The 18,906-nt window shown below is 39.5% G+C and overlaps 1 protein-coding gene across 1 annotated transcript in view; it reads left to right on the top strand.

The window, feature by feature from the left end:
- sff (BRSK family serine/threonine-protein kinase sugar-free frosting) overlaps positions 1-18,906 on the top strand; it is a 58,133-nt gene that overhangs the window by 949 nt on the left and 38,278 nt on the right. The gene's annotated exons all lie outside the window — the stretch shown is intronic.

The raw sequence follows: 18,906 nt of genomic DNA on the forward strand, positions 1-18,906 counted from the left end.
CAATTCGGCGATTGATATGATGACCTTGACATACTTATTTTATACCAACTTACCCTTTCGATTCCATATATATCTGTTAATCAATAATGGCCCCGTGTTTTCATTTAGCTATTGCTTTCAACGGGAGTCACATGATTGAAATATTTATACACCACAAACTCTTTAGAATTAATAATGTTTACATAGTGGCTTGTAAAATGAAGAATCATTAGCATAAAGCACCATTTTATAACCAAGGGGTTGATTTATGGCACCACCAAGTTAGAGACACTGATTTAAGTCGCGATAGATCGGTAAGTCGCGTAGCTATAGTGCGGGCAATTCGGGTTCGATCGACAGGAGAGCTGGGAACTTTTCGTTTGTTGTATGGCGCGAATGTGGAGTATTCCTGAAGGAGAAAATTCGTTCAGAGGATGGTGCTGATCACACAATCTTCGCCTTCTGTAGGGATTGCCAGTATAGAGACTACATCGCTAGTTATGGACTTTCACAAATAGTGCTGCGCACATGGAGAAGGTTTTTTAAAGCGGTTTCTCTTTAAGAACTACCCGTTCTCCTTATAGCAATTAGAGATAAGTAAAGTTATCGGTCACAGTAATAAAATGAAATTATGAAACCACACGTTCATATAATACGATAGATGAAAATTACAAAACCTCCCTAACCTAACACACATACCGTACAGGGTGTGTTTTATACAGCGTATATTGATTGATACACGTGTGTACTGAATTGTATCATCTGCAAATATGCTGTATAAAGAAACAAAGTGCCGGAGTACTTGTTGAGGCCAGTGTACGTATCCTATCCTAGTGCTCAATCTGAAGTTGGTAATTAAGGAATCTCGAATTAGAACCCCAGTGTAGACACAAAATCTTAATAAATCAATCGCATGGAGTTCTTACATAAGTTTCCTCTTCCACGTAGCACACCCTGTACTGCATTTAGCACACAGACGAGGTTCTGACGTTTGGACTCTCAACCAGTGTATTCCTCTGTGGGAGTTATGCTCTCTTGTACGATTGTGATTGTCCCTTCATTTGTTTCATCTTATCACAATTCATTCTATCGTCGCCATTAGCCAAAAGTGACAGAAAAGTCGGAGCAAAATAAGTCAATCAGTCAAACAAGCATAAATTACAAACTTTTGATAAACCTGTAAACAAAATAGTATCATGAATCACATAAAACGGAGAAGAGAACTGGAAGTTACACGTATTAAAGTATTGTAGCATACGTGGTGTGGTGGTTAGGATGATGTAGTGCGAAGCCATGGGTATCGGGTTCGAATTTTGAGTTCTGAATGGATATGTTTTGCCTTTAGTTTCCATATTTTGCGTCGCTTTTCTGCAACATTTGGCTTATCGCGACGATGATAATGAACCATCATGGGATTGGTGAAGGGACAGTCTCGAAGATACACCAAAAGCCGGATTCGAACCTGAACGTTTACTTCATCAGGAGAGAGTAAAATATGTGATATACGTAATATATGTATTTTCCATTGTAAGTAGGTATGACACCACAATTACATTACATTACTTTCCAGTTACCAATTTATCCTCATTTAAACATAAATAAGCATACATTTTGGAACAAGTAAAATCATTTTTATTCTGACATTTTAGCTTTCATACAAATGCAGTATTGTTCGTAGCAGAAGGATGCATGCACGTGAATTTTCATGGTATTTCAACACTACGCCATCATTGTTTAAGATATTGTGCTACATTTAAGTGTGGGCAGAACAGAGAGAAATGGCGATGCCGATGACGAAAGCGGAATATCCCGCAATAAAACTAGTGACACATTTCAGTTGCTGTTGGTTACGCAATAAAGATCAAATGTTTTATCCAAAGAAATTGCCTTGTGTGACTCGTCTCGCACTGCAAATCTTTCTATGTGGAAGTTCCTAGGCAGATAAACGTGCTCTACTAAATGATACGAACAAACAGAGCAATGTTTTGCGGAATTCCCATTGATAGAATCGATTTATTGTAATAGTACCTTCGCTTTCCTGCCGAAGTTGTGGGTTCGCGTGTGAAATGCCGATTCAAAACCTCAAAACAAGTCACGTGTTTAGACAAGTAGGGATTGTGTTTCCTGGTTTGGTTCTAGTGGGAGGAGCTATTTCAGTTATAACTTGCCCAGTTATTTATCCAACAACCCCAAAATGTATTTCCAGAGACCAATTTTATGGCCATTTTGGCACTATATTTGCCTTTACACCTCCCTAAAACGGCCGTACACCCACCCTTTCCCCAACATAAAAAAATCTGGATAAACTTCTGAAATTTTTACCTGCTCAACCTCTGTGCAGATTTGTTGAGAAGAAAAATAGCTTGCTTTCTTGCATTTTGAGTTGAATTAACAAAATTCACAGCATCACAATAACCAGCCTTATATTCAATTGAGAATTGACTAGTGTTTGCATTTAACTAGATACTTGTAGGAATTCTAACTGTAACTAGTTACTTTTAAAAGTAAGCAGCTGTACTTCGCAATAGAAGTAACCTTATCAACGGTTACTGTACGACACTTAATTTTTTTAACTTGAAAATTTGTAACATGGGGGAAGAGAACCTTGTTTTCAACTGTGTGTCTTCTCTAGATGCTAAGATGAAATAATTTTCGTGGAACTACCCAAGGCAAGGAAGCAAGATTTTGTTGCATGCTAAATTTGGAAAATCCGATTACGATTCGTCATTTCAAATTGTACTTGAAGACTCCAGTGTTTTGTTCCATCTTTTTATTGTTGTTATAATATAACTATATAATATATATGTTATGCACCAACACCATAAATTAAACATATGTAGGTCTTCGTATATTTATTTTATTACAATTAATGATTATTGGTTGAGTTTAATTCATGGGGGAAAAAATCCAACAGAAAGTAACTGTAATAACGACTCGCAACTTTTCAAGTAATGTAACGATGTTACTTTTGAAAAGTTACTTTCCAAACATTGGAATTGACTAAATATTATCCAAGGAGGTACGTTGCGTGTATTGAACACCTAGTCAGCGGAGTTTGGCCCACTTTCAAAATTAATACTTCTAGAAGTTGTTGTTATGGAATACAGGTATCAGTTGCCAGAGTTAAACTGCAGTATAGTTCCTTGCTACATAGAGGCCTCCCTGATGACGTAGTGGTTGCGTTGTGGCCTTGTAATCAAGGAGTCCTGGTTTCAGTATTCGGTGGAGGCATACAGTGTTTCGGATCCTACTTTTAATTGTACATCCAGTCCCGATTAGGCTGTGTGTGCAACAGGGTACGAAATTTTTGAAGACTGGTGGGAAAAGAGGGTTTATATTAATGCATGCACACACACACATGTACACATATACATAAACAAGGAAATTTCTAAATATTTAAATACGTCAGGGGCGTATATTGTAGGCTAGCTGCGCTATCTGCGAAGCCTGAAGCCTAGAGAGTATAATACAGAAGAGAAATCGATTAGAAATTATGAATAAATGTACTCATTCCAATAGGAAGACGATCGCGATTCTGGAGCTGGCAACCTCATTTCTTAGTAGTTTGCAACCTGATGCAACATGGAAACGTTACTTCCCTGAAGACGCCGAAAAGGAGCGAAATGGGAGTGTCTAACCACTTATACATAGCCTAGTCTTCTCTCTTCTTATATAGCCTAGAACCAGGTGTCGTAATGAGATAATCCAGTCACCATACGCCACTGAAATACGTATATATGTAATAAAAGAAGTTATTTCGTACCTTTATATATATATCGGATATTTATCAAGTAGCAAACTAATTAATTTATCTACTGGTTAAAAATGTCAATTATTTTTTAAGAATTGTTGAAATGGGTTATTCTTATTATGTTTAAGATTTTGTTTAGTTTCTGCTTTCTGTTAATATAAATCAACTAGAATTCGACACCTACAAACACGCATGGAGGCAGACATTATCCTTCATTCTTTTGTGTGCGATTCGATTTATCCTCATTCGGTATTTGAAGTCAAGACTAATTCCTAATCTTTGTTGTTACAACAAAAACTTTCCCCTCGGAAAATTTTGTTGTTGAAAAATCCCCCTGTATACCCAGGATTTCTCACCCTGCTGTGCATAAAGTGGATTTGAAACAAAGACCCATTGAATAGATAGGTAGAGGCTCTATGGCATACACAAACCAGAAGGTTTATCCCCGCAGCAAAATATGCTTCCATCTGCCTCAATCCTGGGTAAGGTCAGCCTACTCTTGACCATTTTTACTAATTTCCTTCAGGTCCATTTAAATGTAGGGGTCATTCCATGTCAAATCAACAAGGTCCTCAACTTTTCATTTTTTGATTCATTTGAAATTTGGCGTACTGAAAGGACCACCTGAGGTAGTACTTTCATATCCATATTTTTTTGAAATTCCAAATTTACAAGTGTGCAAAATGTGCGATTTCGACCAATATTTTTCCAATCTTGTTAATTTTAAATCGCAATATTTCGGCAGTCAGAGCACCTGTAGAAGTGATTCAGACACCGTTGGAAAGGTCTTGAAGAACTCTTTCACACGAGATATTACATGCCTATGTCAGGGTAAAAATCAATTGAAGGTGGTGAAATCAAAATTTGGGTAGCACATTTTCTAAAAAGGGGGATATTTTTTTCAGTACACAATTACTCAATAACTACAAAATTTGAAAATGGGCTGCAAATGGGTTCCAGAGTCATGTTAGGTTTAGGTTAGGTATTGCATGAAAACTTATTTTTCTTGATAAATTCTTGTAAGTCAAAGGTAAAAAAAATGGTCAAATTTTCTAGAAATACACATTTTGCACCCCTGTAATTTCGGAAATATAAGAAATATGGCTATGCAACTTTAAGTATGCCAAATTTCAAATGAATTTGAAAAGTGCCTCTTCATTGGTTGATTTCACATTGAATGACCCTATAGTCATTTGATTTTTGTCTTGGCCTTCCCACAGGTGTCTTGTCATCAGGTTTTCCAAAGAGAACCTTCTAAACTTCAATTCTCTTCCGTGCATGCTACGTGGCCTGCCCAATGAAGTCCTTGATTTCATTATTATAATAATAATATGAAGGGGCGAATATGCACAGGGTGGCCATAAAGTCTTTCCCTCATTACAAAAATGTATTTTAAAAAAACTATCACAGGTACAGTCCTATGGTTTGCTGCAAACGAAAGAGAAACTCATTAAGTTTTTTAACAATGTCAAAACACTTCCACATGGGCACCGTTTGTTGCCCGCAGAACATCTAATCGATATTCGATTTCTCGCCATGTAGCTATTGTCCAACAATTCTTGGGTGACACCAGCAACAGATTCAGTTATCCTTCTTCTAAGTGTGTTCAGATCAGGTACAGGTTTTGCGTACACTCTGTCCTTCACATAACTCCACAGAAAAAAATCCAGTGGACTTTGAAGGGCTTCGTTGATATGTTTGTTGAACAGTCTCAACACTCTCTTCACTGACGGATGGTCGCTCCGTTCGCGGACGGGATTCCACACTTCGGTTTCCTTAAATTTGGCATACCATTCAGTGATGCTTTTGTGATCAGGTGGTGGTCGTCCATATTCCCTTCTAAAATTTCGCTGCACAGTAATCGGCGATTTGGTCTCATGATACCATAAGACACTGTCTTTTCCTGCACTGAAATCACCATTTTCAGTTTCAGCGATTGCAGCGCCACTCTGTATTATAATGAGTTTTCTAGAATCGACTCAACAAATTCAAACATTAAGATACAGGCCAAAAATCTGTCCGGAGTACTTTTGTGAGAAAAACGGGACACTTTAACGAAAAAACATGTTGTCGTGTAGTTTTCTTTCGTTGTTGGGTATAGAATAGCCTTACTGTACCAGGAAACTATTCCAGCGAAATCACACGACATGAAAGTTGAAGGCTCTCTAGAAGGTATTCTAAACAGATGTAGTTTTTCAATTTGTAATTTCGTAGCAATTTCTCAAAACAGAGCAAATGTTGGAAATATTCTTCGCCGAGAGGAGGTCGCAAGATGAATGAACCATTCAAATTCTCCATGGATCGATAGAATATCGGTTTTTCGTGTCTGTATTTTTTTTTCATTGGTACTTTATTGAGAGCACGATACTTCATATCGGTCCATTCCTGCTGTTTTGTGTAAGGTGATTTCATATGACATGTATCACGACAATGATTCACGCAAAACACCCAGCACCACTGAACCATGTGTAGTTCCAGGAATTCAGTATACTTTCAGTGAGTAGTCTCTCTGTCACGATAATGGGAGAATAAATCTCACCAGGTTAATCGCTACTATGAGACTGGATGATGATTTGATAAAATATGAGGGTCATGCAGAAAGTAAGTTCCGTTTTCAAATATAGCCGCTGCAGTCACGATTTTGCGCATGCGATGTATTCTTTGGCAAGGCACGAACGCCACTTCGAACAGCGTTTACACATTCAGGAATTGAATCTAAGATCCTTGACCGCGTACACTAATTACTCCTTCGTGGACTATGTTTATTCGTTGGACATATAATTTTAGGAAAATTGTCCATCACCTTGTTCATTCATTCCGCTGCCTCGGTAGCCCGTCGCGTTGAGTGTCTCTTCATCTCTATCGCTGTTAGCCTAAAGGTGTAGAGAAACGACGTAAAATATCCCAAATACGCAATTACCACTTTCAAACATTTTGTTTTATATAAGACTAGATGCCAGCCTCTGACGAAGTGTGTGTGGTGATCCTTTGTTAAGACACCCGAATGTCAACCCCTCTTCCCAATCAGGCTCTTGCGTTGTTATCTACAGTAGGTATAATTCTCTTTGGGGCTTTGTGTTGTCCTGTGTTTTGTACTTATATATCCTGAGCACCCCTTGAGAACCTCAGCTTTTAATCTAGATAAGGCTATTTTAGTCGTCAGTACACTTATTGATTTTAGTTATGGTAACGGTTTTGGCCCTGTATATTGGGACACGTACAAATAGACTAAGTGCTGACACACCCAATATTTCTTTCACGTAGTACAAACATGGACTTCATTTTGCAGACTAACGAGGGTCTGGGGTCTGGACTCAAAGCCAGTATAATTCGCTGTAGGGCTCCTGTTGTATGCTGTCCATTTGTGTTTGTAACTGTCCTTTCATTAATTTAATCGTATCACTATTCGTCCTTTGCTATTACCCAAATGTGGCAGAAAAGCTAAATAAAATTTTAAAAAATCAATCAATCTATGGCGATGCGAATGAATATCTTTAATCTTTAAGAATGCAGAGGTCTTAGGTTCGAATTCTGGGTAAGATATCGTGTTTGTTTCTGCATGTGTTTGCTCCTCATCGTAGCGAATAACTTGTAGCAAAGCAACGCAGAGTGACCAAAATACGCCAGGTGAGGTTCCAGGAATGAAACAAAGTCGTCACTGAAAGTGGACAGGCCCACCTGGATGAGTTGTGATCGTTACAAGATCTCACCACCGAATGTTCTTGGTTCGAGTGCCGGTCTGTGTAGGGTGCTTATTTGTGATTTTTTATTTCAAATTGTTCATCCTCATCATCGCGATTCTCCAAAAGTTACAGAAAAGCGACGCAAAATAATACAGGATTTCAACTGACCTGAAAAATCTGGAAATTCCGGGAATGCAACTTACGAGTGAAAAAAATATCAGTGTTGTACATTTGGTGAATGGATAAGTTTCACGTATTTTTAAACACTGATTTGCTACAACGGGTGATTTGTATTTGAAAATAAACATTTCAAGAACTTGTAGCATGTCGTGCAGCTGGATCCAGTGGCCTGGTATTTCCTCTCTTCAAATTTCTAAGTGGTCTGGGAATATTTTAAAATGCCTGGAAAAGTGATTTGTCTAAATGAGGGGTAATCCTGTAAGAAAAATCCAGTCACGTGACAACATCTGGTCCAGCCTCAGTACAGTTGTATACCTTTAAAACGCAAACTAAAATCAGTTGAAAAATAGCAATGTATGACTTGCCTGTTGCTACCTTTGCGTGCAACTGTACACCTATTCTGAGAACAAGCAACGTTCTGTTCGACTCCGTGTAAAATATTCATGGACATCCCTCCCCCTCTTTCCAAACCGCCCGGCACTTGTTACTATTATTCAGGCACGCTGTGTCAACTTCCGCTAAAAAAAAAAAGCACCCTGTACATACGAACATGTGAATGATGTCCGTCCTACCACGAAACGTGTAGCTCTCGCGGACCACACTGTAATCGAATTATCGATTGGTGATGTTAGTATCGGTGGGGGTGAGTGAGTCAGCTCTCTATCACAATATTTTTCCACCCTCCCGCCCGCAGAAGGCTTTTGAGTCCCGGAAGCGAGAAGTCTTCGGTGGAACTACCCGTCTCGCGGTCAGGGGGCTCTGCATGTCCGTTCTTGTACGCTCTCTGTGACAGGCGTGATACATTTACACATCAGCAGAACCGTAGATCTACACTGTACTTAGTTTCGTTTCCAATTTTGAAACGAGAGCGAGATTTGACGACACGAGAACTATAATTTACTAAACAAGGTTGAACAGTTCACACGGACATTTCAATCGGATGGCTGAGTTTTCCTTATCGTAGTTGCAAACCGAAACCATTGGTGCGAACTGCGAACTTGTGTAGCGCGGTTGCATACATTCGTGATAAGTCTTTTTTTCCCCTTAGGTGACGTAACTCCGAAACGAGACGCCAAACAGAAAATGTTCGTGAGAAAAGTTGTGTTTCTTTATGGCCTGTAGGTATATGAAGGGTCAGAGGGAAAACCAGGTAAGTCAACGCTCGTCAAACTTCAGAAAAATGACATTTTAATTGCAAGACTTTGCTGGACATGTAAATAAAAAACATATGCTTTGATGAATGGAAGTGTCAAATGTGTGAAACGAAAGAAAGCATCTTGTAAAGTCCAGTACAGCATCAACAGGGCAGAAAATGACACCACTATCTCGCTTACAACAGAAAATTGACTTACCTGTTGTTTTTTTTCCCTGACCCTTCATATGCACTTATATTGTTTATTAATTAATTTATTTAACAAATGATTCCGAATACATCGTTAGCCATTTTGCATTGGATTTTAGTAACAACAGAGAGCAACATAAACTGAAATTACATGCGATAATGTAACTTACACATTTTTACACTACAGCCTTCTAAAACGTCCCTGATTTTCAAAAATGTTGAAAGGTTAGCTAAATTATTGTATTGACTGGTTAGTCTGTGGAGCAAGGAACGCTGGAATAATATTTACTTCTGGCAAGCAATAAGTTGAGTGGTGCTTGTTATGCGAGACTACACTCGAAAGTGAATATCCTGAAGAAGGCAATCACTTCTGATGTTACCATTAGCTATTTTATGCAGGAATATATGGTCTGCCAGTTTCTTCTCGTGGGGAGTGTAAGTATTTAACATTTTCAAAGGTACAGGCTTTTACAAGTGTTTTATGTATGGAATTCGGCAATGGCTAGGAAGAAATTTAGAACGGAATTTAGTCTATCTAAATTTCAAGGTCATACCAATAGACCATATCGGAAAGCAGCAGCATTCGATTTTAGGCAAACTGAAAGATTTGTAAACAAGTCCTGAGAGCAGACAGATTGTTTATTTCAGTAAAACGATAGACCCAGCAAACGCCTGGAACCCTTAGTGACTGCGGAGATGTGCTCAGAAAAGGCACATGACGCCTAGGTCCTCCTGTGCGGCAACTCTTTGAACAGTTATTTTCTAATAAATATTTTCTGTTTAATGTGTTTTTCTTAAAGGAGATGGTCATCGTAAGACAGTATTGAGGGTTGAGTTTCAAGTTCCATAATTCACACCACTATATTAGGGACTCTTTTAAGTTCTCCAGATCAGTGGTTCTCAACCTTCGTGAGCTCGAGGCCCGGTAAATTCGTTTGCTAAACGTAATGTCCCGATCCCAGTAATTTTACTCTTAAATAACTTTATTTTTTTACCCATGAAATTTAATATTAATAAATAAATTATGGCGTAACCATGGAGAGTATTGGTTCGAGTATCTCTAGGCTGTTGACAAATATAATATTTAGTTTAAATTCGTTGGTGACTGGTGAGAAACAATTTTCTGTTATTTTTTGTGAGCTCCAAACGAAAGGTCATTCTTCAAGGTGGTTGTCAGCTCGGGCTGCAAGTCGCTTTGCCCTTCAGGCCCAACTCGAGAACGGCCCCACTGTTGAAATTCAAATTTGGAGGTTTTCAATTCTTACTGGCGATAAATAATTTCATCTTATCGCTTGTTAACCCCGAACGAAACGCCATCCTTTCAGGTGGTTGCCAGCTTGGACTGCAAGTCGCAAACTTCAGGAGGACCTGTCGTGGCCCAATATAATTGACGCTAATGCCTGGTAGTGAACCGCGGCCCGGCGGTTGAGAAACTGCTCTAGATGACGAGACAGACATGTAGCACACTCGGAACGAGGCAGCGTATCTCTCCCAACCTCACTATTGTAGTCCCACCTATTTGCAAAACACTTTCCAAAATGCACCGCGGATGTTAGTAACCGTATACAGTATGACACTATAAAATATCGACAAGCTTTCACAGCGTGTATAGGACTTCAAGATCAATAATTTTTCTTGGTAATGTTTTACTCAATAAGGATAAAAAATGCTGTTTTTCGAGTGCTGGACGGGTAAAACGCGACGAACAATTTTTTTCGCCTCGATGTCCTCTACACAGTGTGAAAATTTGTCGGTGTCCTATTGCAACACCCTGTATACACATACATACATTTTTTTCATAGAACTGTGAAAGTTTGTCTTGCACTTTTTTATTGTCCATTTACGCATAATTACGGTAATTGTAATATGAATTGAGTGTAATTGAAAACTAAATGAAGGAAATGACCTAATATTACGAAGACATATTATTGTATATTTTAATATACTTACATATTTTTTTACACAGTGTTTTTCTATATTTATTTACGTCGCATATTTTAGCTACATAAAGATCCGTCATTTGCACCTGAACTGAGAAACGAAATTTTCGAAGTTCTCACCCTCATTTTAGCTCGATTTGTTCGCAAAGCCGACTCCGTGACGGAGTTGTTGGTTAGCTCAGACACCAGAGGTCCTGGATTCGAATCCCGGCATGGGTGTTCTTTGTGTGTGTCCATTCATCTTCATCTTCGCGATTAGCCAAAAGTGGCATAAAAGCGAAGTAAAATAAATCAATTGATTCGTTCGCAAATGAAGACCATGGCAATATCCTCGTACATCCATGGTCAGGAGATATCCAGAATGTTCCTTCTTATGAGTATAAATTCGTTTTGAGGGGGTATAAAGGTAAATGTTGTGCCAAAAGAACCATTGGTCCTTTTTCACCGTAATTTCATCTTGAATGCTTCATTTCGTACACTGCAGTCTGGGAAGAAATTATCCAGCAATATTCGCATGTGAAAACACTGCTGCTGATGTAATATGCGAAAAGTAAACCATTTTCATTTGCCCTTTGGGTATGCACGAAATTATTTTACAAAAAGAAAAAAGTTTCATACGAGATTGAAACCATGCCTTTTGACCTTTGTAGAATTTCTAAGCAAGATAAGATATAAGGAGATTTCTTAACGAGTCGAAGGGTTGACAGCCCCAGCACTTAGAGGCTGTCTCACACAATTACAGAATACAAGTTCCCGGAGATTTCACGAAAAATTGTGTCCAATAGGAAGTTTCTTTAACGACATAACATCCTAATTCATTGCATGCACAAAAGAATTGTCCGATTTCAAAAGCTTATAAAAAGCTCACGTTGCACGGGCATAACATACATCGTCAGCAGCGGCAACTGTCCAAGTTTCTTATGCGTTAAAAACAATCCTTCAAGGTGTGCACCCTGGGTCACATGACACACTTATAGGATAGTCAAACTCATCCCATACTTAGGTTCATGTATCCTGTAACGGCCTGCAGTGCACGTGCTGCCCGATCACGAAGCTCATGAGTGGACATGGGCAATGGTGATACATAGACGCTGCCTTTAACAACCTCGCTTAGAATGCAATCACATGGTGTAAGATCCGGCGAGCCGACTGGCCAAGGGAGAAGCTTGTTGTCTCCATTTGCAACACGTCCGATCCAACACTGTGGAAGAACACCATTGAGAAGCAAGCACTCGTACGTTCCTGTCAAAATGGGGGGACCCCGTCCAGTTGTAGAATGTAACCGTCTAATTGGTATTCAGTTGGGGCACCCTGCTTGCTGTATTCATTGACTTGGGAGGACTTCACTGAAATGTCTCACGCACTGATCCAATGCTGTGAATGTGAAACACGAGGTCGGCCAGGACTCTGCTTGCTTTTACACATGCATTCAGTTTCCACAAATTCTCGTGTGGTGCGTCATTGTTAAACCGTGTACAAAACTCATGCTGCACTGTAATCGCAGATCTGGACACCTCAGAACGAAACACACGCAAAGCCTTCTCCTGCTGCGACGCCATCTTGGAAATTCGCACCCGGCCTCCCAGTAGGCATGAGAACCGACAATGGCTGGTAGCGTATGAGAAACATGGACAGTTGCCAATGCTGACGATGTATGTTGTACCCGTGTAACGTAAGAATTATTTTTTTTATTAGTGTTTGAAACCTCACAATTCTTTTGCGTATACCCTGTATTATGGAAATACGTATAAAGGAAAAAGTAAAAGTTTAGTTTATACGATAATAGTGACGTATACTGATGGGTATCGAATCGAGCAGTGATAGGTCACTTCATCTTGCAGTTACTATACAATTTACAATATTTTGCCGTTAACATTTAACAGTTTGCTTGTTATTTTACAAAAACGGGAAGCAACCGTTTTTAGATAGCTCAGGTGCATTCATCTCTGCTCTCTGTGCTGTGGATACATTGAGAAGTCAGCATGGCGTCAGTAACTGTTTGGAATATTAAACACGGACACACACACACATACACATGTTACTTATATAATGGCATATACAATGGAAAAATGGAACGATTCACTTAAACATCCTGTAATATACAACTTTACACAATAATTTGATTAAAAACACATGCAGAATTTGCCAGTTTCTGATTTTCAAAACACCCTGTACATACTTTTACTATCACTCGGTATCTTCTATATCATATCATCACGAACATGTCGTATGTAATATCTGTTTTTAAGGAATAAGTATAAACTTTGATGTGACTCTTAAAAAATGGCCCCATCGTAAGCGTTTTAAAATTGACAATACTTTCACAGGGCTCCTCGATGTTAACATTTTTCCTGCATGCATGTTTTAGAATATGTTATGGAAATTGTAGGCCATACATGAATATTTATTTTACATATTTTGGTTATCTACACAGCTCTACTAATTATTTACAAATAGGGATTCCTATTGTATGCCATTTTTACTTTCCGCGGGGAAGAGATAGATCGAGTACTTTTTAGACAGCCCTCGTACGTGTTGGTAATTCCCAACATCGTTTCAGTAGAAGTAACAGCCATGCAGTGTGATAAAGAAACAATTGCCTGACTAAAAAGTTCTAATTGGAAGAATAATCCCTCCCTTCTCCCCCCCTTCCCCGTCAATCAGTCTCTAGTCCTCCCTTGACTTTTTTGTTTTTCGGAATAAATCAGTTCTTTTTTCAGAGGATTTAAGGAGCTTTGACGTTGCGATAAAAACCGAAAGCCCTTGTAAAATGCGAACATTTCCCTTCTATGTTAAAAGAAGACCTAATTGAAGCCCTTAAATTTCATGTCGTAAAATTTCCTTCCTTCGATTATACTTCGGTTCGGTTTTGTGCGAGTTGAAATGGAAATTAGTGCCTAAAAATCTTCTTTCCTTGGAGTAGAATGTGATGTAGACTCGCTCTTAACCTAAGAGAATATTGAAGAGTTTTATAAGAAATGTGCAGAAGTGGGTTCGTTTCAGTGACTTTTTCATAGCTTATGTCTTCAAAAGATGTTTTCAAGTGCGATCAGTTGCTAAATTTTATTGTGAAAAGGTAATAAGTTGTCGAAATTTGGTGACCCAAATTCATTTTTTTTTTTTTTAATGTTTTTGTCAGTTTTTAGTTCTAAAAAATCTCGTATGTGTGCATAGACAGAATGTTATCATTAGAGTAATTAAGAGTATATTGTCGGTTGTGACCTAAGTGGCCGCGGTGGCTCAGTCGGTAACGCGTCTGACTACCATTCTAAAGGTCCCGGGTTCGATCCCCGGCCGGTTCAAATCCGGGAACTTTTCTAACGATGGAAGCGGCCCCGGCGCCCACCCAGCGTCGAATAACATGGGTAACCGGGGGAAACCCTGGGGGGTAAAGGCGGTCAGGGGCGTGATGCTGATCACATCACCTCCACTCACGACCGGATCAAGTTACCCCCACACCTCCTATACGCCTTCATGGCGTGGTGCTATGCACAGGGGAGCACTTTACCTTTACCTTTTTACAAATTTAATACGAAATTTCAGTTGCGAATTTCCGGAGGATATCATTGTGAGTTAAAGGGTTAATCCCCTGATCCTCCACACGCCGTGACATTTATTAGGCAATAAAATCATTCTTTTCACACATACACACTACTTGTCGCCTCCCTGGCAGAGGACTTTGAATTCTGCACTCACAGACTCGCCATGTTCGAGTCCGGCGTGAGCATGTGTGTTTCCTTTCGAGTGCCCATTCGTCAATTTCCTCTAATCACCATTCATCCTCATAGTAGCGATTGGTCAAAAGTAGCAGAAAATCGACGTTAAGTAAGATAAATACTTATTCCTCGACCACGCTATCTACCGGCCCCCATTCACAGCGCACAACGGTTATTTGACAAAATCCTGTATCCCTGCTGGCTGCTTACGGGAGGAGGGATTCTAAGGTTGCCGGTTGTTGCCCAAACAGGGGTCAGCGGTAGGCCTAATTGACTATTTTATCGCAAGTTTCTTCACAGGTAGAGGGCCAGTGGTTCGGATCCTACCTTAAACTGTAGGTCCAGTCCCGATTAGCCTTACTGCGTATAAAGTGGACTTAAGACACCAAATCAATCAATCTTCGCAGGTAGACGCGGCAACAGCGGGTGACTTCAATTAACGCGGTCCACGCGCAGTTTTTTAGCGTGTCCGGACTTAATTACTGGTTTAAAAACTATAATTTAAATTGACGTAGAAACGGTGTTTTAAAAATAACATTTTTTGATCTGGATTAAAATGCATTTGAAAATCAGCTGTTTTGATAAATGACTGGAGCAGTTGCCCCCTTCCCCCAAATCCCGCCATAGATATACTTGTCCAAGTTCACATACAATTGTCCAATGCTTGTGGTATGGCCGTGACCTGGTATGCTTCGACATTCTTTTGGACGCTTTCCAGTAGTAACATGTCAAAAATGTCATCCTGTTTGCTGCGTTAAATTTTCCCCCACTAACTCTCTCGGGAAAACTGCGGCTCGAGTTTACCTTATGGAATACGATTCTGGCAACACCTACTTCTGCAAACATCCACATTTATTGAATCAGCACTGCCTCGGTGTAAATATTTACACGGGAGATTTGAAGCAAACGCTGCTCGTGGAAGCATCTGCCGTTTTAAATTTTTTACGAGTTTTTCTTTCAATTAAACACGTCAGTCATGACGTCGGAGATGTAAGTGTGAATTAAACTTTTTGCTTGGGGATAGGAAGGGGAGATGCAGTTCACCAACCCACGGGTTTCATTCAGAAATTTATCTCTTATGCACCGTAGTCTACACGCGTAATCTGAGCGATTTAGTCACAGAACCCTTCGACTCGACCTGCTTAGCTATGCAGGATGTCCCTCGACGACTGCAGGAATGATTGCTTAGAAATGGTCGTCATCTACTGGACATCATCATCAAGTCATATACCAACTCATCTCTTATGTAGTGGCATCGTCTGCACTATTCACTTCTATTTTTAAATCATTAACTATGGCCGTGTCCGAAAGGTGCGAGACCGTACTTGAAGCGAGCATACTTCGAGAATGATCTCGCAGTGCGGTCTTGAAGTTGTGAACTGGAAATGAAAATCTTTCGAACTGCACTTCGACTGCAGCGCCAAATAGGCTACGATCAGTAGATATAACCGAGGACATATTGGTTTTCCACTTTTAAAACACTCGTTTTTCACCACAGAAATCACATAGCATTTGCAAATGTACTTATACATACATTTCCAGACATTAGAAGAACTACAACAAACAACTAGCTGGCTTTCTACCTCCGCGATTTCAAACAAATGAACAACAATTCCGCTTGTCACGTGACCGAGCCTGCAATCTTGGCGTGCTCTGCACTGTGGTCTTGATACATCGTGAACTTAATTCTTTGGAACTGTACTAGGTGACGTCACATCCGCCAAGAAGACCATACTCCAAGTATGTACAGTGGGATTCATGAGTATTACCGTGCAAATTGCCCATGACTATTTTCATTAATTTACTTCTTACATCCTATGTGTTTTTAAGCGATGGATTTGTATGTATGCTGGTGCAGAAGTTATCAACATCTTGTTTTGGGTTTTCTTTTAATTCTTGAAGATCTTATTGGGTCACATAAAGTGCACGAACATGGTGAAAGACAATTTGCACAATAATACTCATGGATCCCACTGTACAATACTTTGTACCTTTCGGTCAGAGCCTTTGTATTCTCTTCTCTATACCTCCGTTTCAAAATGGCCCGTCTTTTTTAGACACCCCTTTACATTTATTATTGCCTGGTAGAGAAAGTAACGATGCAAATTTTAGAATGTTTGCAGCTGAGTCAAAGTGGGCGTTAACGAGAGGAAACAGAAAATCGAATGGGTGAAAAGTAGGCGTCCGAGCCAAGATAAATCAGTACATTATGTTACCTCTCGGAAGGCCTGCAATCGATCTTTTTCGATTCGAAAGAAAAAAAATCACTTCCAAGAAATGGGCGCGCAACTCAGACAGGAAGTTCTGACCGACGAGAGACACAAACGCTTTAAAGTAGTTCAGACAGAATCAATTAAAAGGTCACTGTCCCGACGGTATATGCAAATAACGTGGGTCAAGCTAATGCTTTTCCTAAATTCATCAACTTGGCAGACCTGGTGGGGGTACATGGTGGTTCGGATTCCACTTGAAATTGTAGGTCCAGTCCCGATTAGATCATCTGTGCATTAAGTGGGCTTAAAAAACAAAACCGAATCAAATAATTTGGCAGATATAGAAGTAAAAAAGGTTCGGAAATTACAAGGAATCACTCCAGTAAGGCGACCTTATGTATATTTTTTTTTCAAAAGTTAAAAGGTAACAATTAAGAAAGGTAAAAGTTACCCCTGTGCACATAACAACATGCCTTGAAGGCATAGGAAATTTCGAGACCCCACACACTGCGAACCTAAAACAGAGTTCCCTTCCTCCCCCTCTCTCTATTAAATACACAATTCAAGTACAATTCAAGAAGTGTAAGTCGAAATAAAACCTTAAACTGCAATTAAAGAGAAAGGTGCAACTTTTTAATTTATTTTATAATACATTAGATTATAATTAGAAACCGTCCCACGAAAATTTCCCCTCACCGTTCCCTATTTCTATAGGACATTTGTGGAGGTGACGTGATCAGCACCACGCTCCTGCCGCATTAACACTCCACCGGCGTTGCCCTCAGGTATCCATTTGTTAGCAGTTCAATGGAAAGGCAAAATGTAAATCGTAGTTATCATTACTTGACAGTTCTTTCACTTCGTTCCTACGTGAATAGGTCAAGAATTTTATTGTTATCAATTTGAATTTTCTTTGGCTAGATATTAAAATGAGCCCTACTAAATTGTACATTACTGTCAATGGCGGGTGTAAGACATGTTTTCCTGTTGTGTTTGCCAATTTCAGAAGGCTTCACTGAATACAATTCAACTTGTATAACATGGCAATTTCACTCGAAAATTAAAGGATGACCCATTTTAATTTGTAACTCAAAAATGACCGAAATGTCACTTACCATGTTTTACACCCGAGACCTTCAATTAGGAATTTCATGTCCATATTTATTACAGTAAAGACGTTGAATTCAATATATATTTCGTAAAATAGATTCCTGATGATGCCCAAGATCAGTTGTATATTTACAAGTTCATTGCGATTTTCAAAATTACTTGCCGATCTTCGTGGCGGAGTGGTTTGCACAGTGCGCTACGACGCCAGTGGTCCAGGGTTCGAATCCCGGCCCAGGCATGGGCGTTCTTTGTGAGTGTCCCTTCATCAATTTCATTACTCATCCTCGCGATTAGCCAAACGTGGCAGAATAGCGAAGTAAAATAAATCAATCAGAATTGCTTTCACTGTAATGATTCCTAATTATGAGTGCGTTTTCCGTACCTTTTGCCCCTGCTTGAATAGTGTTTATTGTTAAGTGCTTGCTGTTAATAAATATTAGCACAATCGTGCTTCATGATGGAAAATATACATGGTGTAATCCGATTTTTATCCACCCATCGCACCCCATAAAACCGCTACTGGCATTAAACTGAATGTTCCAAGCAACGAGCGATACATGAAAAGGAAGGAATTACCATACCTCTAGATGCATGCAATCATGGATGTAAATATTCTTCTACCGTAACCTCTTTTATGAATTTGAACCACTCCTCATTCTTCTCACGAATTGTGTAATACATGTAGAGTGCCTGAACGTCTCCGCTCCTCGAGCACAGAGGAAGATCTGGACTCCGTGTGGTAATAGCATTATTAATTCAACACTTTCCTGGACTACCTTGCGGTCCTTCCGGCCCCTGGGGCATCAGGAAGTTAATGAAAGATTTCTTGAGGGAAATATGCTTTAAAGCTAAGGCCGGGCGAAACTGTTTTCTTCTCTCTGACTTGGTTTCTCGGTTTTGTATGCTCGATTATTATCCTAACAGCACACGTAAGATGGGAACATGTCAATTACTTGATGGTAATGTATTGTAACTCAAGCGAGACATTGTAG

Source organism: Lepisma saccharinum, chromosome 4 (genome assembly GCF_977018435.1).
Source record: "Lepisma saccharinum chromosome 4, izLepSacc3.1, whole genome shotgun sequence".
Classification (NCBI taxonomy): Eukaryota; Metazoa; Arthropoda; class Insecta; order Zygentoma; family Lepismatidae; genus Lepisma; species Lepisma saccharinum.